The following is a 12657-nucleotide window of genomic DNA, read 5'->3' as shown; positions in this document are numbered from 1 at the left end:
TTTTGTCAGTCGTCTTTACCACCACTGCGGAAAACTGATGGTGATCTGGCCCATAGTGTAAAAGAGAAAGCCGATCTTCTAGGTACTCTTTTTGCCTCGAACTCGAGCATGAACGACGACGGTAGTGCCGTGCCGCCCACCATCCCGCTGTGCGCATACTCTATGCCAGAAATCTCGATCACGCAGAAGGATATTCGGCGGGAATTGCTATCCCTAAACGTTCATAAGTCGAGCGGGCCAGACGGCATACCAGCAGTTGTGCTCAAGCAGTGTGCTCCCGAGTTGTGTCCCGTGTTAGCGCGCCTTTTCACACTTTCTAGCACCAAACAGTATGTTCCATCTTCGTGGAAGACGGCCCTTGTGCACCCTGTGCCTAAAAAGAGCGATAGATCGGACCCATCGAATTACAGGCCTATGGCTATTACCTCCCTTCTCTCTATGGTCATGGAGCGTATAATTAATGCAAAGCTCTTGAGATACCTAGAAGAACACGATCTGATCAGCGACCGCCAGTATGGCTTTCGCCACGGTCGTTCGACTGGTGATCTTCTAGTGTATCTCACACACCGCTGGGCTTCGGCCATTGAGAGTCAAGGTTAGGCATTGGCAGTTATCCTGGATATAGCGAAGGCGTTCGATCGGGTCTGGCATCGGGGTCTCCTGTCGAAGTTGCCATCTTATGGACTTCTATGGGAAGCTTGTGTCCGATATTGAGAGAACTCTATCCAGACTTTCGGTGTGGGGTCGGGACAATTTAGTCCGATTCAACCCCACCAAGACACAAGTTTGCGCGTTTACCGCTAAGAAAACCCCATTTCCTGTGGTCCCACAGTTCCAAGCACACAGCTCTTACCATGTCAGGGAGTATTGGGATCCTTGGTGTCGACATTTCCAGTGACGTCCAATTTCGTAGTCACCTGGAAGGGAAGGTTAAGCTTGCATCCAAAAAACTCGGTGTGCTCAATAAAGCTAGGCGATACTTTACTCCGTGGCAAAGACTGCTACCAGGAGCACCTGGATGCCAGCTTGGACCCTTCGACTCAGTCCAAAGGCGCGCTGTACGAATCGTCGACGATCCCAAACTCACAAGCGGCATTGAACCATTAAGTCTAAGGAGAGACTTTGCCTCCTTGTGTGTGTTCTACCGCTTGTGCAATGGGCTGTGCTCTGAAAAATTGTTTGACATGATGCCAACGGCCACTTTCTATCACCGCACCGCTCGCCGTCGACAGGGTGTTCATCCTCATACCCTATAGAGCCTAAATGATTGCGCACTGTGTTTTCCCGAGGGTATACAGTATGGGGTTCTTCAAAAAAGGAGTGTACAGGTTTTTAAAGGGTCGGCAACGCGCATGTAACACCTCTGGAGTTGCAGGCGTCCATAGGCTACGATGACTGCTTACCATCAGGCGGGCCGTATGCGGCATAAAAAAAGGTATACCCAAATTGTAGTTTTTTAACCGTTCTGTTGCCATGCACGATTTATGGATCCATGTTATTCGACTACCTATATGTTATCTTAGAAAGACTAGGCGTCTTTGGCCAACTATAAGAGTGAGCAGTAGGTGCTTGCATCCTAAACGAATCTCTTACGGGAATACGATATAGGTATAGGGAAAGAGATGGTGCTGTCATCTATACAACTTTGGGAAAAATCAAATTATATTCAGTTTTACTTTTCTTTAATATGATATCTAATTTTCGTTTAAAGACTTAATTTTTGCATTCTGTAACAAATCAGGGTAAACGCCATCGGTTAAAGATTGGTTTATTAGATACCGTAGATGCATCGCTAATTAATTTGAGCATAACTTAATTAAAACCGCGGGAATTTAATCTATAGGTACCAAAACTCATTCTATTTTTCATTTGGCGGATAATTGAAGTAATTTCAAGCTCGTTGACTTAAGGCGCTAGGCGCCATTTTTGGCGAAAACGTTTACTTTCTAGAGCATATTTCTTCAAAATATTTATGAATGTTCATTCTATGTACAGTCACGTCTGAAAATATCGGTACGAAAAAATGTAACAAAAATATGTATACACTACCTTAATATATGGGCAATAAAGTCGTGTATACATATTTTTGGCAATTTTTTCGTGTCGATATTTTCAGACGTGACCGTGCAACATTTTTAACGTTTGACTTTTTTCCTGTGATTTATATCTCTATAAAAGAAACATTACAACAGGCCGTTTTGTGGCTAACTTTGCCTATTTCATTAATCTTAATCTGTCGTTTTGACATAACATATGGTATTTATTTGTAAGAAACGGATAAATCACAAATTAACTACATGAGGCTTGTAAAGTATTATGAATGCATAAGGGAACATATTATTATTATATTTTTCGACCTCCATTAAACTCATGATCAAACTCATGATCATCAAGATCATACTAAAACGAGAAAAGATCTACCAATGATACACAAATACGAGTATAACGCCAACCGCGCGCCTCTGGGCTGGATCTTATTTTTTGAACCTCGTTGCGTTGCAGCGAGATAAAATTCACGTACGATCGCAGTGAGCGAGGTAAGCGGGTAGTGCGGGGAGAGAGCGCTCAATTCCGCTCAGACGCTCAAGGACATTGGGCCTACCTAGCGTCTTAACTTAAGTATCATTAGAACACAACGTTATCAGTTTAATGAAAATGCTAGGGTCGGCCCTGCACATTAATATATTAAGCATGTTTTTCAATTTCATTTACCTATTCTACCTATTTGATGTTAAAATATAGGTACTTATTTTATTTAGATTTTCGGCCAAGCATGTCGCTAGTAAAATTAGTAAGATGCATAGGGGAAAATCACCTGGACACGACGGCCTCAGTATTGAGCATCTCAAGCATGCGGGTGTGCATTTACCGGTAGTCTTGTCAAATTTCTATAACTTATGTATTAGTCATAGTTACTTTACGTGTAGGGGAGGTACCCCAAAAAAAATTATAATGTTAGATTTTATTGCACGACTTTGTCGGTTTTATTGATTTATATGTCCATGCCAAATTTCATCTTTCTAGCACTAACGACCACGGAGCAAAGCCTCGGACAGACAGACAGACAGACAGACAGACGGACATGGCGAAACTATAAGGGTTCCTAGTTGACTACGGAACCCTAAAAGGGTGTATTAATTGTATATCTCATAGAAATTTCAAGTGTAATAAAATAAACACACGTAATGTTGGTTAAATTGCAAACTGAATTCGGAAAGGTTTTTAAATAATTTTAAAAAAGTTACCAAGTTAGAGGTCTGATTATATTTTTCCTGTAAAATTTATACTAATGTTATTATTATGTAGACATTTCATAATTTTTCGTCGGTAAAATTCGGAGATGGTTTTTTTTCACCTTTTCCTCAATAAATCAATTTTTTTCACTACGAAAAAAATTCAAAAATGTTTTGGAATGTACAATTTGAGCTCAAGCTAAAAAGGAGACCCTCGCTAACGCGCGGTCAATTGTCAAAAGTTTTCAGTTTTCAGACTTTTTCCTTTGTATGCGCCTAATAGTCTACCTTCATGCCAACTATCAAGTTTCTAGGTCGTCTAGAAGTGAGGGGTAGGTTTTTGGTATATAACTTTTATAAGTCTTAATTAATCGAATAATTATCAATATATGTGTAGCCGCCGTGCAGGTCAGGGCCTCGACGACTTAAATAAAACTTCGATTTATAATGAAGTGAAGTATAATCTTCCAAAGGGGTACTGGTTTACAAGGGTTCTTGTCAAAACGGTTCAATGTAGAAGATAGGTGTTGAAAGTATGGAGGATGATGCAAGAGTGATTTGCAATATTTTACTTGATCAGTACAAAGGTTCAGATTTAAATGCTTCCAATTGGCCGCGAAACAGATTATGTGGAGCGCTCCTATTGGTGCTTTTAAAAAGCCTCCGAATGCTAGCCGAGCCCGACGGCTGCGTTTAGCTACTGCATTGATTTTTATATAATATTAAGTTGCAGTCGCAACATATGCTTAATTGTATCGAAGTATTAATAATTTCCTAGTTTTAGATTTTTTACCATATGTACACTTAATAGCCTACCTTGTTCGTTGTCAAGCGGACCCCAGGCTCCCATGAGCGGTGGCAAAATGCCGGGACAAGGCGAGGAAGAAGAGTCTACCTAGGTGCCAAATTTCAAGTTTCTACAGTGTGTCCGGTGGCAGAATCAGGATTTAAATTTTGAATTTCTCCGTAACCGTTGAGCGGAGGAGCGGGGAGGGGGCCGCGTTGGCTTCGTTATTCGTGCGGGTTATTTAGTCGCGATGTCGCAGTGGACAGGTGAACAACGTGCGTTCGCAAGTAGGTCATCTGGAAGTGGGTCAGGTTTTTGATCTACAAGTCAGTCAGTCACAAAAATGCCAGTTTTTAAACGTTGATTTATCAATAACTGTTTGAGCTACGTTTATGATTTTTTTAGACAAGCTAAGGGATTTGAATAAGTGTGCCAGATTTCATGTGTGTAGATTAAATAGGGGTCAAGTTGTGAAGGGGTCCAATAAATGGTTCATGTAATATTACACACGGTTGCTGCGTCTCCAGTTCCTTTTTAGTTTTAAACATGAACTAAAATACTGAATTATAAATGTTACAATTTTAAAAGTAAAACTCATTTATACCTAGTTAATTCGTACGAATTCGTAACAAAAAAAAAACTATAACTATTTTTTCTCAATCCATAACAACTCCCGCGGGAACAATATAGGCCTTTGCCCTTCAGTACACCTGCGTGAAATAAGATCTTTTTCGAGCAAGAGTGATGAAAATTAAATAAAGACCAACTTCCGGGCCTAGGCCTGCAACTTTGTAAATTTTTTTATTAAAGATGTCTCGTCTTGCCGCGCCCGAAACGTAATACTTCCCAGCCTAATATGAAGAGCATAATGTCAATGTCATGTTTGAGTTTTAATATTTTTAAATAATATTTTGAAATATAATTAATTCTTAATAGGTGATGTCATGATGTGAAATGCAGTTTGTTTATGTTACATGGTAGAAATTATTTTTCACTTTAGACGATAAAATTTTAATCCTTTACTATACTTAGTATATATATATGTAATTTTGCTCCCTTGTGGAACAATCTACCATATTTGAACAATAATGAATTGAATTAAATAACACTCAAAGATTGATTAATTATATTATTTTAAATTATTTTTGAAATAATCTACTTATATTTTGGTTCAATATGAACTCTAGAGTACCTAGCAGAACGAATAATTATAATTGCTCATCAATGCATTGCAATCATAAACCATATCATTGATTCCCAAGAACATGAAATTGTCATGGTATAAAATTGAACGGAATATCAATTATTCGTTATTATACATTTGGGCGTTGTTCGGTAAGTTGGGAACAAGGTAGGTGCTTGCTTGGCGCAAGCCTATCGTTATTTTTATTTATACTATTTCTTACATTTAATATGAACTTCCCGTCTTCGGTGTTAGCGAAACATGGACGCTATAGATTCTAGCCATGTATCGGCTCATATGTGACAAACGAAGCGCGACCATCTAAGACCAAGGCATAGACATGATGAATATGATGATGGTACTCGCCAATTCATCATTGTGACAGCCTGCGGCGGTATCATGGTTCCATTTTTATCACTTGGCACTATGTCCGTCACTTTCGCGCTTACATATTTGTTAGAACGTGACAGGCATGGTGACAAATGATAAAGAGCCGACCATCTTAGCCCAGCAGACAACAAGTTGACTGCTGTTTTGCCGATTTATTTGCCTGGATGTAAGATGCTATTTTTCCTAATATTAACTCTAAAACGCTACAAGTTTGAGAAAACTATAAAAAACCTTTCAATTTTTTTTTTATCTCAAATACTAAACCGAGTTTATGTAACTTAAAAACTTAGTACCTGGGCGACCGAGCTTTGCTCGGTTATAACTATTTATTGTAATATGGTGGTGTATAAGTGATAATCTTAACTACGTTTTTTTACTAAATTAAACTTGTCTAAAACAATAAAAATTAAAAAATTATATATAAACTTGAACATATAAAAAAAAACACATTTTTTGTACTAAACACAGTGGAGTGCCGGCACTTCATTGAGGTGCGGAAACATTTTTTTATGGATGCCGATTCTAGTACTATATACCTCACTGGTATTTATGGCCATTATTGAAAATATTTTACACAATTTGTTGTAGGTAGGTACATCAACAAGATTTTTTTGTGTTTGAATTAGGAGCATTTAATTTTTTTTTTATGGAATTAGTTATCCACTCTACATTTTTACAATAATCAATAAATCTAACATAGGGGCATAGCTATGGTTAATATACATCAAATGACATAATAGTTATTTGTATAACAAGAGAGCAAAGTTTGATATTTCTTCGAGTGCTTGTTTTGAGTCTCGTGCAAGCGAAAGATTCTATAATATATTCACGAGCGTAGCGAGTGAATCTAATTTAGAATCTTGAGCGTAGTAAGGGACTCGAAAGCGCACGAGATGTAAATAACTTTGATCACGTGTAGTACACAAAATTTCTCACGTCAGTCAGCCATCAAAAAATACAAGCTGAAAAAATGTAATCCGTCTTCATCACTATTTCACTCATGTTTTCTGAAGGTATTCTAACAATTAACTTTAATTACCGGAATAAAACAAATCGAAAGAAATTTCAATAAAATAATACGAAAATAATGAATTAACGAACATCAATTGACAGTTCAATCGAAAACTTTTTTTTGTAAAAAAAAACCTTTGTAAGATACGGTCCGAATTGCGGATACTACTATTTGTCAACTACCTATAGTAGAGATCGTTAAAAGTAGTTACTTAAGAGGCTGTCAACACCCAATGTCCTTGAAATTGATGTTACTTAAACAGTTTTTTAAGAAAGACTATTTGTTTTAGTCAAGTAAGAAAAATATATGTTCATATTAATTATATTTCAAAGACCGTGGTTATACTCGATACATGATTGAACGAAATCGGCTCGATAGAAAATAATTGCAAAGATTGGTCTTAAAATCACAATTAAACGGTTTTATGTCTTTTTTGTTTTGACTTATGGGTCTGCAATTAAAATCACAATTTCAAAACATTTATATCTAAACCGCTATTGAGTAAAATATTACACTAATAATCCACTTTTTTTTATTTAAATATTTTTCTTATTATTCCCTTGCCCAGGCCCAGTAACATGCGGCAGTGCTATCTCATTTACTCCGATACAAATAGACAGTGTGCGCGCTTTAGGTATTGACAGCCTCTTAAGTAGAATTATTTACTGCGTAACAATTGCGTAAATTTGTATAAGTTCATTGTTTTGATTGTATAATAAAATACGTAAAATATGGTGTTTTTATTAAATTTTAAACTTGTATTTCATTAATTAATTATAAGTAAGTACACTCGTAGGGTGTTTTGGAACGATGCGGTCTGACTTATTTCGGGGGTCTATTATAAACCGTCAATATACCGTTGAATTAAGTATGCACTTTTTTTGTCTCTTTCTTTTTGCTAATGATGTGAAAGGGACAAAGATAATAGAATCCAAATACTTCGAACTTGTATTAGGCCCCGCACATTGAAATGACATTTCAATATAAAGGTCACTTGAATGTTATTTTGTCTCACTCAGTGAGAAAAATGCGATTTTGCTCACTGTTTTTAGGCAGCAAATTACCCTTGTTCCAGCTGCTGACGTGAAATAGTATTTTCTATAATGTCAATATACAGAGAGGAAAATGGGTACTACGTTTGTATGCAGAAGCGGCCGTCTCCTTTCCTCTTTCCTCCAAGTTTTCTTCCCATAGGCTCGACGTTCAGACCACGATAACTTATTAGACTATTTTTTATAGTAAAATTATAGCTTAAGTAATTCGATATACAAATTTTAAATGTGCATTTACTTTAATTTGCTATCTAAATATTTTAAAAGAAGTCGTTTTCTTTTTAAAATATGCTTTACAATTAGTCTCCAATATAATTACTCAGTTGCCAAATAAATAATTGGTACTTGCCTTAAAATAAACAAAAGCTCTAACGGCATTAAAATTGACTTGCCAAACTATTAATTTTAGTACCTATTACTATTTTTTTGCTACCAAAATTTTGTACCTTATTTAGGCAACTCAGCAACATATTATATACAAAATATAAACCTAATAGGGTTGCCCGGGGCATCTTCCCCAGAACGCTTGGTGCATTGTCTCGCTGGGTTGCCAGACTTAACCGCTGAGCGAAATATTCGCCCGCACTGGCCCGCACGAAGGTCGCCGGACACCCAGACAAGTTTGTGAGGAATTTCTTTCACGGCTTTTTTGGTGTCTGACGACCACGGCCCAAAGGTTTCTACTGCAAGTGCTGCACTAATGTAATTGTTTAACAAAAATTGATAACTTAGCTGACCGGTTGAACACGTGCTTATACTTAATATTGAACTTGTTTTTGTTGGGATATCTTTACTTCTTGTACAGAATTTTGCCCAAACTGAAAAGGATACTAACGCGCAGTCAATTGTCAAAAATTTCCCCTTTTTTATATTTTTTGAAAACTTGTCATTATAGGTTAAATAGCATCTGACATCTGGGCAAATAAATCGACAAAACGGCAGTCATTTGGCGTCTGGGGCCGGTTCATACTTCATACATTCACTGCTAGACACAAGTACTTAGGTATGTTTAAGAACCGGACCTTCTTCAGAGCAGAAGCGCTGGTGGCCTAGCGGTAAGAGCGTGCGACTTGCAATCCGGAGGTCGCGGGTTCAAACCCCGGCTCGTACCAATGAGTTTTTCGGAACTTATGTACGAAATATCATTTGATATTTACCAGCCGCTTTTCGGTGAAGGAAAACATCGCGAGGAAACCGGACTAATCCCAACAAGGCCTAGTTTACCCTCTGGGTTGGAAGGGCAGATGGCAGTCGCTTTCGTAAAAATTAGTGCCTACGCCAAATCTTGGGACTAGTTGTCAAGCGGACCCCAGGCTCCCATGAGCCGTGGCAAAATGCCGGGACAACGCGAGGAAGAAGACCTTCTTCAGAGCGGGTACCTTACTAGTACTCGTATATGGGCCGATTATGATTTGGTTGTCTTTTTTCATTTTCGCCAGATTTAGATAAAATTTGGTGAATAGATAAAGTTTCCTATTCTGTTCCCAATATAAGCACAATTTCACCGTATTATAGCGTATGTCCTACAAAATCTTCCACCGAGTTACAAAAACGTACGGAATTTTTTGTTCCAAATTGGGATTTCGTATTTATTCGGCTCAAAATGAGGAGCTCTTCAAACTTACCAAATATTATAAAATCTAAAGATAAACAAAATGGACAACAACTCGATCAAAATAAGACAAAAAAAAACAAAATGGACAACATAAAAACGGCCTACATATATATTAAACTAAATTAACCTTCAGTTGCAGTTCAATTTCAATTTCTTTATTTTGCATAAATAGTGGTACTTACATATAAGTAAGTAACTACAAAATATTTACAGTTTCGCACAAGTTACCGATATCTGGCACGCTAAATATGATATAATACAAAGAAGCATTACTTCGAATCTAAAAAAAATAGGGATTTAACTACTAGCCATATCAGTTTCTTTTTTCGAACTGTCAAAACGATTTGCTACTATGGAATTTATATGAAACACCAGCAAATAACGTCACGGTCACATTAGGTAATTTGTACAAATACTCTATTTTTTTATAATTGGAATGTCAGTTAATATTAACAGTAATTAAGAAAGAATGATAAAATAGAAAAAAAAATTATGTCACATATTAAATTAATCAAAATATTTATTTACAGAGTAAAAACTATTCTATACCAGCCAGTTACTGAGTTTCCGCTTGAATACACTTCAGTTCAGTAAAACGTTTAAAGAAATGGCGTCGATGAACCAAGTCATAATCTGCATAATGGCAGCATTGTGGGGACAAGCCTTCATACCGTGTTCTGTAAGTAACAAAAAAGGATATTTCCAGTAGAACCATCATCTTAATACTTACGATCACATTCAAATGGATTTCTAGTAGCCTAGCCAAGACGACAGTCGTGTGGAGGAAACGAAACATGAACGAAATGCTATCATATATTTCCATTTACCTTTGCGTTTCGCTTCGTTTTCTGCAAATGATTATCTAGAACCCCTGGTCCGTGCAACTTGCTTTCATACACTTTTCACCGTTAACATAGGACATATTATTTAAAGTATTATCCAATTTTTTTTTATTTGGGAATTTTTGTTGTTTCTTCTCCGAATCAGGTGCTCTTTCAATCCTTCGAAAAATCTCAACAAATTGTCCATAGGTACATGATCGTAACTTCCATTCCAATACCGTCATACAAAGTTTGTGAAAAAATAGTTACAGATCGGAAATAAAAATCTTGCAGAACTTTTTTTTAACTATGAGGATCGTACGAACTCGTAGTAGAATAAATAAATAAATATTATAGGACATTCTTACACAGATTGACTAAGTCCCACGATAAGCTCAAGATGGCTTGTGTTGTGGGTACTCAGAAAACCATATATGTAATATACAAATACTTAAATACATAGTAAACACCCATGACTCAGGAACAAATACCTGTGTTCATCACAAATAAATGCCCTTACCGGGATTCGAACCCAGGACCATCGACTTCATAGGCCGTCAAAAATAGCATAAATTTACAAAATTACAATGTAAGTGTAGTGTCCAACTTCTACAAATCCAGCAAATGGATTCCCGCTCTGCTTTTTTGTGCGAAATATAACTATTTCATCAGTTCATCACACAGCATGAGTTATAATCCATTTCATTCTCTATAAAGTTTTTTTTTATTATGGTAATCACCCATTTTTTTAAACCAAGCTTCAAATGAGTATTAATTCAAAATACTGAGGTTTTCTATTTCATTTTATTCGTTAATATAGAAAGTTTGATTGTTTTCATATCTGAATATGAATAACTGATTAAATTTTTTTTTACTCAATTTTAAATCGTGGCTGTATGCTTAATTGGCTTCTGCCTTTCATGCCTTTACGTCAAACAAGAAACAAAATGGCGGATGATATTAGTTATTTTATGCGAAAATATTGAAGTTATTTTCGCATAAAAATAGTTTTTCTGGAAGAGGGTCATTGTTGTTATAAAAAGTGTGCAGAAAGATTGTATTCTGCACTAGAGCATTTTACTTTCCAAGACCATTTTGTTTCATTTTTTTTAAGATAAGCAATTTAAATTTGGTTTTAAACGGATATGTTACAGTATTTCCTTTCTGAAACTATAATTAACGTCACTTTTACCTTTATGGTTTATAGTACTGTGATGAACCAAAATCCTTGGTACAAACAATTACTTTTATTTTACTCCAAGTTCTTACTTCAACAATCTTAACTAAAAGTAGCCTTCGTACTAAATGTTACTGGTTCAAGCGCCATAGCGAGAATGAATCTTCCACCCCATGATACGTTATATTTATACTTTCTCATGATTAGAATTGGCGGGTACGAAGGAAGGGTCATTTTCGCGAGTACCGACAGACTAATTAACAAATATTCGGGTAAACATAATCACATTTGTTATCACTACTCACTGAATGCCATTAGTTTTACATATCTCAACACTAAATAATTATAATTTATTCTCGAAATCCAATGAAATATCACATTCGGCCATCCGACTGCTACGGGGTGTACGAGCAAAACTTCGCCAACAAACTGTCCACAGTTTGGCGAAAAAATATGTATACCTACCACTTAAGTTTTCTCTCGAAATAAAATAATAAAAATAAGAATAATATCACAGTACCTTTAAGAAATGCTATAATAGTAGCTAAATTACGATACAAGTGCAAAAAATAGGAAATTCGAAACGAGTAGCGAATACGACCCAAGGAAGTGTTTTAAGAGGCTGTCAATACCTAAAGCGCGCACACTGTCTATTTGTATCGGAGTAAATGAGATAGCACTGTCGCATGTTACTGGGCCTGGGCAAGGGAATAATAAGAAAATTATTTAAATAAAAAAAGTGGATTATTAGTGTAATATTTTACTCAACAGCGGTTTAGATATAAATGTTTAGAAATTGTGATTTTAATTGCAGACCCATAAGTCAAAACAATAAAGACATAGAACCGTTTAATTGTGATTTTAAGACCAATCTTTGCAATTATTTTCTATCGAGCCGATTTCGTTCAATCATGTATCGAGTACAACCACGGTCTTTGAAATATAATTTATATGAACATATATTTTTCTTACTTGACTGAAAACTCAAATAGTCTTTCTTAAAAAACTGTTTAAGTAACATCAATTTCAAGGACATTGGGTGTTGACAGCCTCTTAAATCGACACGAAGCTGCGAATTACCTGTTCGCACACGTATCGTACAACGTCTCACAGTACATATGGCCCTTTAAATTTTCGACGTAGTTACCTAATGTGCTAATTATCGCACTAGTGCGGTAAAGTCCTGTAAAAAATATACAATATGTCCCAAATATACAAAAAAAACATATGTATTTTGCTTTCCTCGTATCCGAAATGAAAAAAAAAAAGTTTGGGTGAAAGGCATCATCAACAATATTTCTGCCGAGGTAGTTAGGCGCTCGAACGCAGTGAGATCCCTTTGGTTAACAATCTACTATCACAGTACATATGGGGCTACTGACCCGCA

Source organism: Cydia pomonella, chromosome 25 (genome assembly GCF_033807575.1).
Source record: "Cydia pomonella isolate Wapato2018A chromosome 25, ilCydPomo1, whole genome shotgun sequence".
Taxonomy (NCBI): domain Eukaryota; kingdom Metazoa; phylum Arthropoda; class Insecta; order Lepidoptera; family Tortricidae; genus Cydia; species Cydia pomonella.
Note: the sequence above shows the minus strand (reverse complement) of the source record.